This window comes from Choristoneura fumiferana, chromosome 7 (genome assembly GCF_025370935.1).
Source record: "Choristoneura fumiferana chromosome 7, NRCan_CFum_1, whole genome shotgun sequence".
Classification (NCBI taxonomy): Eukaryota; Metazoa; Arthropoda; class Insecta; order Lepidoptera; family Tortricidae; genus Choristoneura; species Choristoneura fumiferana.
The window spans coordinates 16,640,679-16,655,305 of NC_133478.1; the positions used below are offsets into that span (position 1 = coordinate 16,640,679).

Below are 14,627 nucleotides of genomic sequence, written 5' to 3' on the forward strand. Positions count from 1 at the left end.
AACTCAAGCCAAGTATGAAATAACTCTTAACAGCGCAAACTCGATCTCTCATCTAATTCATATTTAGCTCGTTAAGCTGCCAAGTTGTTTTAGCGGAGGAAAAAAAGAAGTCATGCTTTTAGCGATTTATTAAAACTTATCTTTACTCGTGGCTTCGGATGCGTAAACCGTTGCATTCTGTTTGATTTAAAATTCCAGGATTTTACTAAATCTCCTTCAGAGTTCTCAAAAATTAGATGACAAAAAGTACTTGTTGGATACCTAAGATGTGGTATATGAGATTTGTCTCGTGGAATATCGGATAAAATATCGATGCTTGTGACGGTGCGTGTAAATAAAAAGTATACCAAGAAGTGACGTCACATGGAACTTATACGAGCTACTTTATATTTTTAGTTTAATGCACACGAAAAAAAATACGAGTCCGATATTTTCAGATAATCTAGTACAGATAATTACATTGCTGCTTTACTAGACTGATTTTTAGGGTTACCAGAACGAAGTTTGCTTACATTGCTACTGCCAAGCCCCGCTAGTTACTCCACCCCTCAATTGAATATATCTCAAATTCAAGACCACCATTTACATCGCGTCTAAGCCAGATTATGTTAATGAAGAGCTACTCTGACGTCTGTCTGCGACATGGCCTTGTTATATTATCCAGGTCATCTGTATTCTATTCTATTACTAAGTTTAATACTATCTAGTTTCAATTTGACAGGAATCTTAGGCACTTAATGGTAAACTCAACTATGTCATAGTGCTCGAGTCAACATAGAATTACGTTAGTAGTATAGGTATTTAATTTAATACTAGCTTAAACCCGCAATTTTGCCCGCGTTTAAAATATCATCATAAGAGATTGCAACAATCTTAAAAAACGCATGAAAAATAATACGTAACGATAACTTTTTTAAATCACTAAGTTCACTTGGACAACGCCAATCGATTGATTTTCGATTGTTTTTATAAGTACAACGTATAAATTTTGATTTCCGTTAACTTTCCGGAACTTGAACAGGTCAAATGAAGTTATTTTTCGAAGACACTAGTGATCTAACTCTCACTGCTTGAAAAAAGATCAAGAATTAAGGTAATTAATTATGCGCAAAGTACAACAGTGTAGAACTTCTTAATTTATGACGTTTTTATAAATTTCGGAACTAAAGTGTTTCTAATTCACCCGATACGACATTGAATGAACTTTCTGATGACACTTCTGACTGTCAGAAGTTTTCACAGCATTAAGATAGATGCTCATCAATATTTTACTCCTTTATTAATAAAATCAAATATTGTCGTTTAGAAGCGAAGCGTTTAGGTATCTGATAAAGTTTTGATTTAGGGAGCTTTTCAATTCTACATTATGGATTGGAAAATATTATCCAATTGATGCCAAGCTCATAGTCTTACAGTGAAATGGGGAAAAATGCTAAACCATGATATCTTCTATATAGGTACTTGGGGGGGACTAGGCTTGTATACGCTGGCAGGTGGTAAATCTGACTACCTGGCTGGTTAGTTGACTTTATTATGTTATAATAGTAGTGTATGTATATATGTAATACTTTATTGTACATAAAACACCAAATAATACAAAAAGAAAACAACAAAACAAAGAGTACAAATGCGGAACTTATCCCTAAAGGGATCTTTTAAGCTAACTAAAACAGGAACGGATAGTATTTTTATATGTGTGATTCTAAAATTAAATTTTTAAAGAGATTGTCAGCGGTAAACGTGCTGGAGCGGAGATTGCTCCCGACAGCCGGAGGGGCTGGATCTATCTTTGTAAAGTATTATTATAACAGAAGAATAATAAATAACATACTAAGGAAATATCCTTTTTTTATTTGAAAGAAAGAAAGAAAGAAAACATTTATTCCTGACATTACATGACGTGAAGTGACAAGGATAAGAATAATAATAATAATAATAAAAACAGAAATAGAATTCGCGCTGTCATCATTCATCCACCATTATTTGAATAAGTTTAAAGCCACGCGCGTAGATTCCATACTTAGCTAGTCTCCACAGTACCTACTGAAACTCGTAAGTCCGCATTTGCTTTAAATTAACACTTTATCTACTACCACATAGGGTTAAATTTATGAATTCTCAACTGTAACAAAAGAGAAGGCGGAAATTAACAATTGACATCATGACATTATGTTATAGGGAATAATTAATTTATTCGATTGAGAACAATTGTGGGTCTGTAGTTACTTAATAGAAGGATCGTAGATGAATGTGTTTAGGGTAGCACAGTGTGCCATTTACAGAACTAAGTCATTAATAAAGCTTTGCAAGATATATGTATGTAGTGAGAAAAGATATTTCAATCTTTCAGTTGAAGAACTTAATGAACTTACTGAATACATAAATTAATATCATGGGACACTGGACATCAATTGACCTAGTACCAAACTAAGCAAAGCTTGTACTATGGGTATGTACTAGGCAACGGATTAACATACTTATATAGATAAATGCATACTAAAATACATATAAACATCCAAGATCTGAGAACAAACATTCGTGTTATACAAATTCTGTCCCGGGCAGGAATCGAACCCGGGACCTCAAGCTTCGTAGTTAGGTTCTCTAACCATTTGGCCATCCGGTCGTCAAGAAATTAGGCTTTACTTTGCGGAAGTCTATATCATTGAACTGTAATAGTAGATTGATAAACAAGGGTTGTAATTGATCATTTACACTCGAGTTGAATACTCTACTTTTCATCACAAATGCGAGGAAATAAACAAACCGTTGTAAATGTATATACGTATATACGCAATTTGTCGCGCCAAACCGTCTTTTTTTTTTCTCGCGCTCTTTGCTTTGGCACATTCAGCCAGCACTAGCCAGCAGCATTATGCCAGCATGGAGGTTTGGAGGTAAGTATTACGCATTAAAATCTCCTTGTTTACCAGTTCGTGAATACAAAGGAGCACCATTCGATTTTTAAATTTACTTACATCCCTAAAGGTGTAAATCGAATTTACAACACGGATTTTAAGTTAAATGCATCCTACTTTCAGAGCTTAAGTGATGAAAACAATTTTATTGCTTCGCTGCTCATGCTCACCTGCGACCTCACATGCTCTTCCACCTCCACACTATAAGAACACACACATAAATCACATAAACTGAATTGTTACTACCACCACCACACTACGTTTCGAACTTAACCAGAGTTCATCGTCAGAGCAACACAACCGCAACGTTAACGTTAGTGAATCATCATAGCATGGTGAACGGTTGTTTAGACGTAGTTGAGCAAAATAATTGTTTAAAGTTTATTTTTGTCTATATTCAACGCAGAAGTTTTATTTGTTTGTTTGTTTATACTATTTATTATACAAAAAGGAAACAAAAATGTTGCAAAAAAGTGCTTAGTACAAAGGCGGACTTATCCCTGAAGGGATCTCTGCCAGTCAACGTTTGAGTGGTAGAGAAGAGCAATCAAAAAATTAGGATTGACAAATGGATTGCTCCATTTGTCGATCCTTTGAATAAATATGTGGTGTGTATGTTGAAGTTCGAAATTTTCTATGGATTTTCTTTGGATTAGACAGTGTCTATAAAAATTATCAACGTTACATAGTTACTAACATCTATTGCCAGTAAAATTGACTTTACCATATCGCTGAACGTGATGGACGCGGCTTACCTGAAAAAAAAAAGTTTTATATTACACAAAAATCCTTACATGAAGCCAAAGTTTTAGTTAAAGTAAGGAAAGGTATTGTCCTCCTCATAAGGATATTTCCTAGTGAGTTATCAAGAAGATTCGCTACTAATCCTCGAGTGACGAACATTTATATCTCAAAAATTCTCATATTCATTCTTGCTGTGCTTAATAGACTTATTTATGTATCTAAGTCAAGGCATTTATGTAGACATTTAATTTTATTCTTGCACTCTCACACTAGATAATATTTTCACTAAATATAAAAACTTAAGTCTTTATTAAATGCAAATTATCTACAAATTAATTTAAACCGTATTAAAGTAGTAATTTTCTAAATCATCTTGGTCTAAAAATACTTCTTTATTAATTGTTAATAATCATAAACCTATTGTTACTTTATTAAGGAAAATGAACACCTATTTACGCAAATACATTTTAGTATAATTATATTGCGGCTTCGTAACCATTTTCTTCGAAGGCTTAAAAACAACAAGTCTTTCTTGATTAACATAAAATGAAGGAAACTTTGAACAACGGTTGAATGAGTGCGACACCATAGAGAACGACAGAAAATACTAAACCCTTGTTTGACCATACATTGATTAAATTAATTTGACGGATAAATGTGATGCCATCTTTATTTGCTTTGTTCGAATAGACGGAGGCGGCATCACATTTATCCGTCAGTTAAAATGAATCAATGTGTAGTAAAAAAAGTTGAGTCTCGCTTTCACTTTCGCACACACAATTTGATTGTTTGCTGTATGTCAAGTGAATAAACCCTTTCTTTCATGCTCATAACATCAAAATGATGGCACATTTGGCTCAGTTAGCCCGACTTCTATATGTAAAAAAATAGCCGAACAAACAGAATCACGTACCAATGTGAAACCTTTGTGCACTACCGTCATGTTGACATCCCAGACTTTTGTCAAGGAAGTCATAGTGAAATTGATTATTACATGCTTAAATCAGTTTGTTCGATTGTATGTAAAAAAAACAAATATCTATCGTTATACATACGTATGCTTCTTGTTAATGAAAACTTTTAACAGAAATGCTAGTCCAAAACGGTCTAAAACGCAATATATTGAGTGCTTTATCATATCCGACATTCTTAAGCAGTGATTGTATATTTCGAACTGTAACAAACAGATATTTGAAACTATACCTATTACTAACTGTATTCCACGAATACAAACATCGCATGGTTCTCACTCAAAATGGAATGTATTAATTATCCAAGTAACATTTCCAAAATAACACCATTGTTTCAGAACTAATCAAAACTACGGAATACCGAGCTATATTTCTTATGAAATTTTCGAACAAAGCGTGCTCTGACGTTTAATTTCCTATGCCCTTTACAAATTAAGGTATCAAAGGGAATGGATTGTGCAAAATTCATTAATGACCAATAAACAATATCTTTTCGAGCCTTTGGCCGTTAAATGGGTTTATTGAACGCCCACGTAACCCTTTTGCGGGGGCTAATCGAGTTAAAAGTTGTTAAAAAATAATTAGCGTTATCGCTTGCCATCTTATGCCGTTTCAGCATGAAATCAATTTATATATGTGTGTGTGTGTGTGTGTGTGTGTGTGTAATTATATAGAATTAAATGTGTATAAATAAAGCAGGATCAATAATTGAGGCACAGGAAATGCATTATTTTCTTAAAAATAATTATTTTTTAGTATAGTGTAGTGTTTTTTTGATGTATGGATCCGAGACGAGGAGATTCAGTATTGTCCTTATAAATAGGCTCAGAGTTGCTCAGCGAGCTATGGAGAGAGCTATGCTCGGGGTTTCAATACGGGATCGAATCAGAAGTGAGGAGATACGTAGAAGAACGAAAGTCACCGATATAGCCAAGCGAATTAAATTCGTTGAAGTCGTAATGGGCAGGCCATATGGCACGGAGAACAGATGGTCGTTGGGGCCGAAAAGTTCTCAAATGAAGAGCTCGGATCAGCAAGCGCAGCGTTAGGACGTCCACCAACGAGATGGACGTATGACTTTGTTAAAGCCGCGGGTTCATGGTGGATGCAAGCCGCTGCCAACCGAAGCAACTGGAGGTGTAATGAGGGGCTATGTCCATGTCCAACAGTGGACGTCCTACGGTTGAGATGATGATAATGAATGTTTTATTGAAGTAATAATTGAGACAATTTTTGAAACAAGTATTTCCTGTTGGATAACGTTAGTTTAACGTCGGCTGAATCTTAATTTATTATCACGTGAAATCCTTTTACCAGTTTCAAAACCTATTGAATAAAATAATGTCGGAAAGGTCACGGGATCAATCAAAATGTCCCCACTTAAGTGTCGGGTACAGATTGTGTGCTAATTTCTAGACCGTTGGCCTAGAATCCATCATTCTGTGACAAACTATAGTTGAATCAACGACCTCTTTGTTACTCCTACGTGGTGAAAAAGAGGTCAATGCTTATTAGCTCGAGAAGATTCTTTTTGATACTTTCAGCTAAAGTAAGAAAGGATTATGATTTAAGCAGTGTATGTGTGTGTATACAGAAAGCTGTACTCAGGATTTCTCTACGGGATCGAATAAGAAATGGACATATAGGTACGTAGAACAATGAGCGTCACCGATATAGCCAAGAGAGTTAGCTCGTTAAAATGGGAATGGACAGACTATATAGTACGGGGAAAATAATAATATGGCTGTTGGGGGTCGAAAACTTCTCGAATAAAGCCCGTTCATCAACGAGATGGATGGATGACCTGGTTAAAGCCGCGGGTTAACTGTGGATACAGGGCGCTTCCAACCGAAGCAACTGGAGGTCTATGGGGGAGGCCTATCTCCAGCAGTGGAACAGAAAAAAGCTTCATAACTACTCGTAGAACAAGCAAATATTTTCTGTCATACTCTATAGTCGTGTACGAGTTCAATGTGACTGTTTGTATACTACTTCCAACTGATGCAACTGGAGATGTGTTAGCATAAACTGATGAAAATACTCTCATTTATATAAAAGCAACGCTTATTTAAAACCAAAAAACTTCATTTCGTCTTCATTGCACTCCGCACTATGCGTTTATTTCCATAGTAAAAAAAACTTCGAAACGTATAGGTACAAAAACCGTTTCAAACTGAATCCTGATGGTAAATGATTCAGTTCTGATTCGCCGTCAGCGGCAGGGCCGTGATGGATGGATCTATTCATAATGTTATTAGTTAGAGTGAGTTGCTTAAGATGTGGATGTTGATAGGCGGAGCGGTTTTCAGAATTATTAATTCATTTATCGCAGTATATGGGTTCAAGATGTTACATATATGAATACAGGTCCAGCATAACCCTGTTTGGTAGAGTACGGCAGCATTAACGAAATTTAACGAAATTGACGATTATTTTAGATGTCCTGTATATAGTAAATAACCTAGAGACTGTAATAGAACCTTCTACCACATTAACAAAATTTTATCCACGAAAAACATACAGAAAAAAAGCTCAAATAATGAACACCAGAAAGCGGAACTCTTATGATAGGTAATTAACTATTTAAACGAACTACGTCCGGGTATCCATGGCTGGTGATAGACTATCATAACTTGAAAGGTTTTAACGAAGAAGTTTAAGGTCAAGATCAACGTACGACCAACGTCAATATAACAACTACCTACTTACTGCGAGCGGTTGGGTCAAGTTATGATTTTATTGCCAAGCACAGAAAGGAATTTACGGACAAGTTTGATTTAGATCGTGGCCCTCCTACATTCAAACGTTTCAATGCCGGGTATAGCTTTCTTAACAACACTGTACATAATGTTAATGTAGTGCTATTGCTACCTATAATTATTGTATGATCTTTTTACTTTATTGATGTACGACGAATGCAAACTTTCATTACATCGAAACGAACAACACTAATTTACCTTACTTCTCCCATGAAACCGTGCGCCTTACGTTTTACGCCTGTGCGATCCAAATTTGTGCAGAGTCTTCACCTCTTGCATATCAAGCAACATATTATTATATTATATTTTACGCAGGCCCAACTCCTGGCTACATAACAACTTTCCTCAATACTGCAGTTATTAAAAAATCATATTCATTTTAAACCCGCCAATTTCTGAAGGATTGGCTCCATCCTTACAAAAGAATCAATTCGCCTATTCACTTTATTCCAGTTGATCGTCAATGACTTATTAGTTTTTATTAGTCTTGTTATTTTGTGATTTATTGTATCCTATTGATGTGTCTTTATTGTTCTACGTTACTTTTATTATAAATGTTCTTTCATCTTGTTTTATCCGTCGTCTTTTGTTCATATTTGAACATCGAAGACGAACAGTTAATTGAAAAATATTTTGACTTATAAGGAAAGATGACCAATGAGGGCTATCGTTTTTTGTCTCACTAGATGGCGCACTGTAGCGTGAGGTTTTTAAGTATGGCTTTCAAAGTCTGTTATTACGGGCGTGAAAACAAAGTTTAGATTAAAATCATATTTAATACACCTTAAAACCGTGCCATAAAAATATCGAGCATGCCACAGTGTTGCATAGTCCCCGTTTTGTTCGGAAAAAAGGGAGGACAAAGGTTTCCGAAAGACAAAACTGTCTCAAAATACAGACATTCATTGCCCCAGAACACATATTTGCTATAATTAATTTCAGATATTGCAAAATATTCACAAATTTATTCTAATTATAAATAAATCCGCGTAGCTCACCCAAAAACTATGAGATTTGACATTTCGGAGACCTCACGCTACACTAGCGCCTCTAGTGGCGAATTCATACGCGATAGCCCTCATTGTCCAACGCCGATTTGATTTACTTTGATATCTCAATTTATTGTCAGAAATGATTATCCTCTCAAGCACTGACAAGTGCCTAAAACCTCTAACTTCTGTTGTAGAGTTTTTTTTTTTCAAGAAAATTACTAGGTAATAACTTACTGGTATTAATTAATATATGGGAAAATAATGAGTTTTGTCATATCGGCTCAAAATTATATTTTCCCTAAAAAAAGCACCCTTCAAAGTACTATTCTTCATCATTCAAGACACACTTTAAATATTTTATTTGTTTTCTGTCATGGAAAATTAACGTTCCGTACTTAATCTCTTTTACCTTTATCACACTGTGTAATAATATTAGTATTTCACTAGTTTTTGCCCGCAGCTTCGCCCGCGTAGAATTTGGTTATCACGCGCTTTTCCCTCAGAAATTGCGCATTTTCCGGGATGAAAAGTAGCCTATGTCACTCTCTGACCCATAACCTATATCTACGACAAAAATCACGTCAAAACGGAGCGACGGATCGGGAAAGACAAACATACAAACACACACACATTTATAATATTAGTATGGAAAGATACCTACATGTTTGTTCTACATTCTCGGTACATGGATCCAACTCGCACTTGGCTACTTAACAAGGTAGGTTTATTTTTAACTAGCCGTTACCCGTGACTCCGTCGGCGTAGATTTCGGTTGTCGCGTTCCCACCGGAACTATGCAATTTTCTGGTATAAATACTGTCCTTCTCCGGGACTCAAACTATCTGTAAGTATACCGAATTTAATTTTATGATGAAGTAACAAACAAACAAATAGACTTACAAACTTTCGCGTTCATAATATTAAGTGGGATTTAGTAGAAGAGAAGACGAAAGAATAATAGCCGTTCTAAAATTTAGATTATTTTTTACTCTGCGTGTTATTTAAAAAAATATTTAATGGAATAGTACCTACCTATCTACTTTTTTGATAAGTACAGTCATTAAGTTTATTTTAAAGACAAAAATGATGACAATAATGTCAACGATTCCAAAACAAAGTTATTACAAAATATTTGTTATTCAAAAAGCACTTCAATACTCGTCCCGGAAACTTGGTTTAAAACAGGTCTTTTTGCTGTAACGATCGACACTTAGCGAATTGTTGAGTTTTAATGTACTTAAAATCTACTTACCGTTAATCCAGGCTGTCCATTAAGAAGTTTTGGATCGTTTTAATGTCTGATTTGCTGTTTCGAGGTTTGATGTACAGGTTAATAGTAGAACTTAATGAGGTTAAAGATCTCTAGCCAGTAGCCATTACACCGTATCATATCATTACCGTCATACTCGTAGCAACGTGTCGGGAAAAGAAAAATCTTCGTATTGAAAAGTTGGCGGCAGTCCTACGCTGCGCTTGCCGTTACGCGGTCTCCACTCGAGAACCTTTCGGCCCCAGCGACCATCTGGTCTCCCCATTGCAACTTCAACGAGCTAATTCGCTTGGCTATGTCGGTGACCCTTGTTCTCCTACGTATCTCCTCATTTCTGATTCGATCACGTAGAGAAACCCCAAGCATAGCTCTCTCCATAGCTCGCTGAGCAATTCTGAGCCTATTTATAAGACCTATAATGAAGCACTACGTCTTGGGTCCATATGTCATCACTGGCAACACACATTGGTTAAAGACTTTCGTCTTAAGACACTAAGGGATTTTGGACGAAAAGATATTGCGGAGTTTCCCGAACGCTGCCCTCCTTTGACCTCCTTCTCGAAGTTGGACCTACCTAACGAGATGACGAGATGGACGGATGACCTGGTTAAAGTCGCGAGTTCACAGTGGATGCAAGCCGCTTCCAACCGAGGCACCTGGAGGTCTATGGGGGAGGCCATGTCCAACAGTGGACGTCCTATGGCTGATATGATGATGATGATGATGATGATTGAAAAGTAGAAGCCCACTAGCACGTTTCCTAACCAATCGTCGCCGACGCGTGTCATGTATGCGCTTTACATTCCGCTCCTGACACGATCCTACTACGATCATGGCATAATGGTGTAGGTTGGTTAAATGTACGCAAAATCGATTGAAATGACGTATGGCGATTACGACAACCTCTGCACTTCAATAAAATTTCTCGCAATTCGCAAACTCTGAACATAATAAGTACATTACAAAAATGTATAACAAAAAATTGAACCTACTACCACAAACCATGAAAATATTTTTCTACCAGTCTGAAGTCAGACGGTGCCTCAGCACGAGCCAGCAGGAGTGATTGAAGCCCAATATAAAGTGCGTAGGTGAGGTAGATGACTATAGGTCCACTCCTGCTGGCTCGTGCTGAGGCACCGACCGACTTCAGACTGGTAGAAAATTGTTTTCATGGTTTTTTGTAGTCGGTTCATCTTTTTGTTATAATTTTTTTTTTCACCGTTTTTAGTGTAAATAATCTAAGATACAATACTTTCATGTCAATTGCTCGTCACCTTTTACAAAAGGTTGCTTTTTCCGATACATAGACTTTCTTTATTGAGGAGTACTGGTGCTTCATCACCCATTTCATTTCACCATATGCATTACGAGGAGCATAAATTGCTTAACAATTGTGTTAAGCGATTGAAAGTCAACCCGTGAAATACTTGTTATTTAGTAGTAACTTCAATAGTCAACTGTGGTCTTCATCATCAGTTCTTCTTCACCAAATGATGATTTTCAAGAACAAATGCACGAGTTACTACTGAATATATCAAATTTACCATAGGTGTCTCTACAACATTTGAAGAGTCCCCTCGATTTCCTTAGGATCCAATCATCAGATCCAAATTTGGTGCTTATGGGACCTAATTGAAAGCATTTCTAGACGATTGCAAAAAAATTCAAATCGGTTCATAAACAACGGAGTTCTGAGGTAACAAACATAAAAAAAATATAACGGAATAGATAACCTCCTTTTTTTGAAGTCAGTTAAAAACTAAAATTGGATGATGTTTTGCAATACTGAGTCAACCCACTGTCATTTTGAAAGACAATGAAAACTGTAAAAATTAATTTCTAAGGGTTGACATTGCATTGCAGAATTAATCAGGGTTAACACACTATTGCAAAATAGTTAAAACCCAGCAAAGTACGTACTAACATGCGGTAAGTTTTTTTTTATGTATCCTGTATTATGTCCCAATGCTGGGCAAAGGCCTCCCCTTTTCTTCGCCACTCTTCCCTGCCCTAGGCATGCACCTGCCAATCGAGCTGAAAAGCGCTCAGGTCGTCCCGCCATCTCCTCTTGGGTCTGCCTCTGCTCCTATGCCCATCCCTCGGATCCCATTCGGTTACGATTCGTGCCCATCGGTCCGGGTGCATGCGGCAGACATGTCCGGCCCAGTCCCACTTCAGATTGGCGGTCTTGACACCCACGAGACTTTGATACGAGTTTTAGAGCGCAGTATCGTGTTTCTGATTCGATCAGTTCTTCGAACACCCAGAATACTGCACTCCATTGCTCGTTGCCAAACCTTGAGCCTGGACTTTTGAGCTTCAGTCAATGACCAAGTCTGTGCGCCGTAGGTTAAAATGAGAAGAATACACATATCGACGAGTTTGCGCTTAAGTGACACAGGAAGGTTGCCCTTCATTAGCGTCTTCATGGTCCAGAAGCTCTTCCAGGCATTATCGATACGCCTATCCATTTCTCTTGACTGCCTGTTCTCGAAGGATGCTATCTGACCCAAGTAGATATACTCGTCAACGTACTGAATATCTTGCCCATCTACCGTAACTCTACGTTTCACGCTGTTGGTCATTACCTGTGTCTTCGCTCTGTTCATTGTGAGTCCAACCTCAAGGCTCGCCGTGCTCAGATCTTGGAGCATTTGCTGTAGCTGTTGTGGTGTGGTGTGGTGTGTTACATATTAAGTTTTGATAGACTATTACATCACTGTTCTTTAACTTTACTTTAGATATGGTAATATTTTTAAATTCTTTAAACTTTGTTACTTATGTTTTGATAGACTTTTTTTTCGATTTTTTCCTGCTAACATTTTAGCTCGTGGAGGGGACACTGGCTGTAACGAAAATTAATACTTTAAAACGCAAGACTTTGTAAACGGATCGCTGAATCGAAAAATTGTTCTGGAATATCTAAAATGTTTTTAAAGACCTACCCAACGATATTCCATACTATGACTTTAAAGGAAAGAAAAAAATCATCAATAAGGAATAATACAAGAGGAGTTCAAACACAATAGACTATACAAACAAGGTATACTAAACAATAAAAAAAAAAGTTTTGTGCCACATCGAAGTCACACAACAATGTAACATCCTGTTATTGTCAATTTTATGCATATGTATAAACAAAATTGATTTTCAAATACAAATAAGGCAAACAAAAAATGATACAACCAAAGTCCATATTTCCCTTTGTATCTTAAAGCATTTCTAACAAAGCATTTAAGCTTCTAAAATACACATTAAAATAAAATACGTTTTAATTATCCTATAAGCATTTGAGATACGTTTATTTACTTCAAAGAATTCGTCGTTTTGGAATAAAATTCATAATCGGATTTTAGAAACTTATCGAAATCGAGCCAAAGTACAAACGTGGCTCTTGCGATCTTGGTCTAATTACGGAGTATAATGCTATTCCGTTTGCCAGTCCAGCACGGCACAAGCGATGCTTTGTCGATGTTTGTGTCTCTATCCAACGAGGCTGTAATAAAGAGATGCACAAACAAACGTGGCTTAGTGCTCTAGCTTTATTAGGCATTCAGGTGTGGCTATTTGTAAGCCGGGAGATGCCAAGTATGGCTTAAGTTATTATTCAGTAGGTTGCATTCGTGGACATTTACAAGCCTACTAGCTGAGCTTCCCATGGGAATTTCCAGTCTACATTCACGGTTTTATGTTAGATTTAAATGTTCATTATCATCATCATCATCATCAGCCGTTGGACGTCCATGGTTGGACATAGACCTCACTATAGACATTCAGTTGCTTCGGTTGGAAGCGGCCTGCATCCACCCACCGTGAACTTGTGGCATTAACCAGGTTCATCTGTCCAACTCGATGGTGGACGTTCTATGCTGCACTTTCTATCCTGCGAGACTATTAAATTTTCAGGAATAAAAATGATCCTTTTCAGAGTTTTTAGCTATTGCTACGATTAGCTAATTTCATCTTAATTCAGTCTAGCAGTTTAAGCGTGAAGAGGTTAATAGACAGAACGACGAACTTTCACATTTAAGATAATAGTTAGGATATCTGCCAAATATCGAGTATCTAGTTCCTGTAGGTAATTAAAGTTATGCATTCTCTGTGAAATATAATATAATTTTATACTTATTTTAAATAAACTTAAATACTTTTTTTTTATAAAATTTTAATTATATTTATTAATTAAATTAAAATTTAATTCAGGGGGGGGGTTACACCGTACAGCGCGGTGGCGGTAATTTTGTTGTTTTTACGAGCAGAATCCAATAACAAAACCCGCGAACGTTAATAAATCAAAGCGGGACGAATGAAATTAGCCCGTTTCACTTTAAATTTCTTCAGTTGTTTACGGGATATTGCGGATTTGAAGCACTAATCTCGGGATTTTCTTTTCATAGCGAGCTGTGAGGCTGTTAATATGGTGCTAATAAGACCCCGTGAACGTTGAAAGAGTCAACTTATATTTTGAGTGTTATAAAAAAATCTGATTAATTATTACTATTACTTTCATGGTGGCTCATATTAAAACCAAACATATGCCTATACTTACGTCGCTAAAAACGGTTGGTTGTTAAATGCGAAGTCGTACTAAACGGACTTCACTATATTACAAAAACTTGCATTTTATCGTGCACCTGTCTAAGTGTCTATTTTTTTTTTTCACGCAAAAGCAACACGGCACTAAGACTGAGTGACATTTACATTTCGCTCATCCAGTAGAATAATGACATATATTTACCTACATGAAAACAAGTTTTAGGATTTAAATTTACGTTTTGATTTGATATCTTTAAATCACTTTTCTATGTAATCGTCACAAAGCATTTGTGTCGATGTTCTGTTGGATGAACGATTTCTGTGCACTCGAGTCTAATTACCGTGTGCGGGAAAAAAGCGGTACGGCAATTAGACTGGTGCACAATAAAATGAGAATGGCCGTGGCCTCACATGCCTTCGAAGAGCAAACTGTA

The 14,627-nt window shown here is 36.5% G+C and overlaps 1 protein-coding gene across 3 annotated transcripts in view; it reads right to left on the minus strand.

The window, feature by feature from the left end:
• LOC141429788 (uncharacterized) overlaps positions 1–14,627 on the minus strand; it is a 369,922-nt gene that overhangs the window by 217,501 nt on the left and 137,794 nt on the right. The window contains exon 1 of one of the 3 annotated variants that reach the window (XM_074090328.1): positions 3,643–3,674. The exons of 1 other annotated variant lie outside the window; for it this stretch is intronic. The gene's annotated coding sequence lies outside the window, so the exon portion shown is untranslated. Of the gene's footprint in view, positions 1–3,642; positions 3,675–14,627 lie in introns of those variants that run through there. One more of the 3 variants, XM_074090326.1, reaches the window with a different exon arrangement.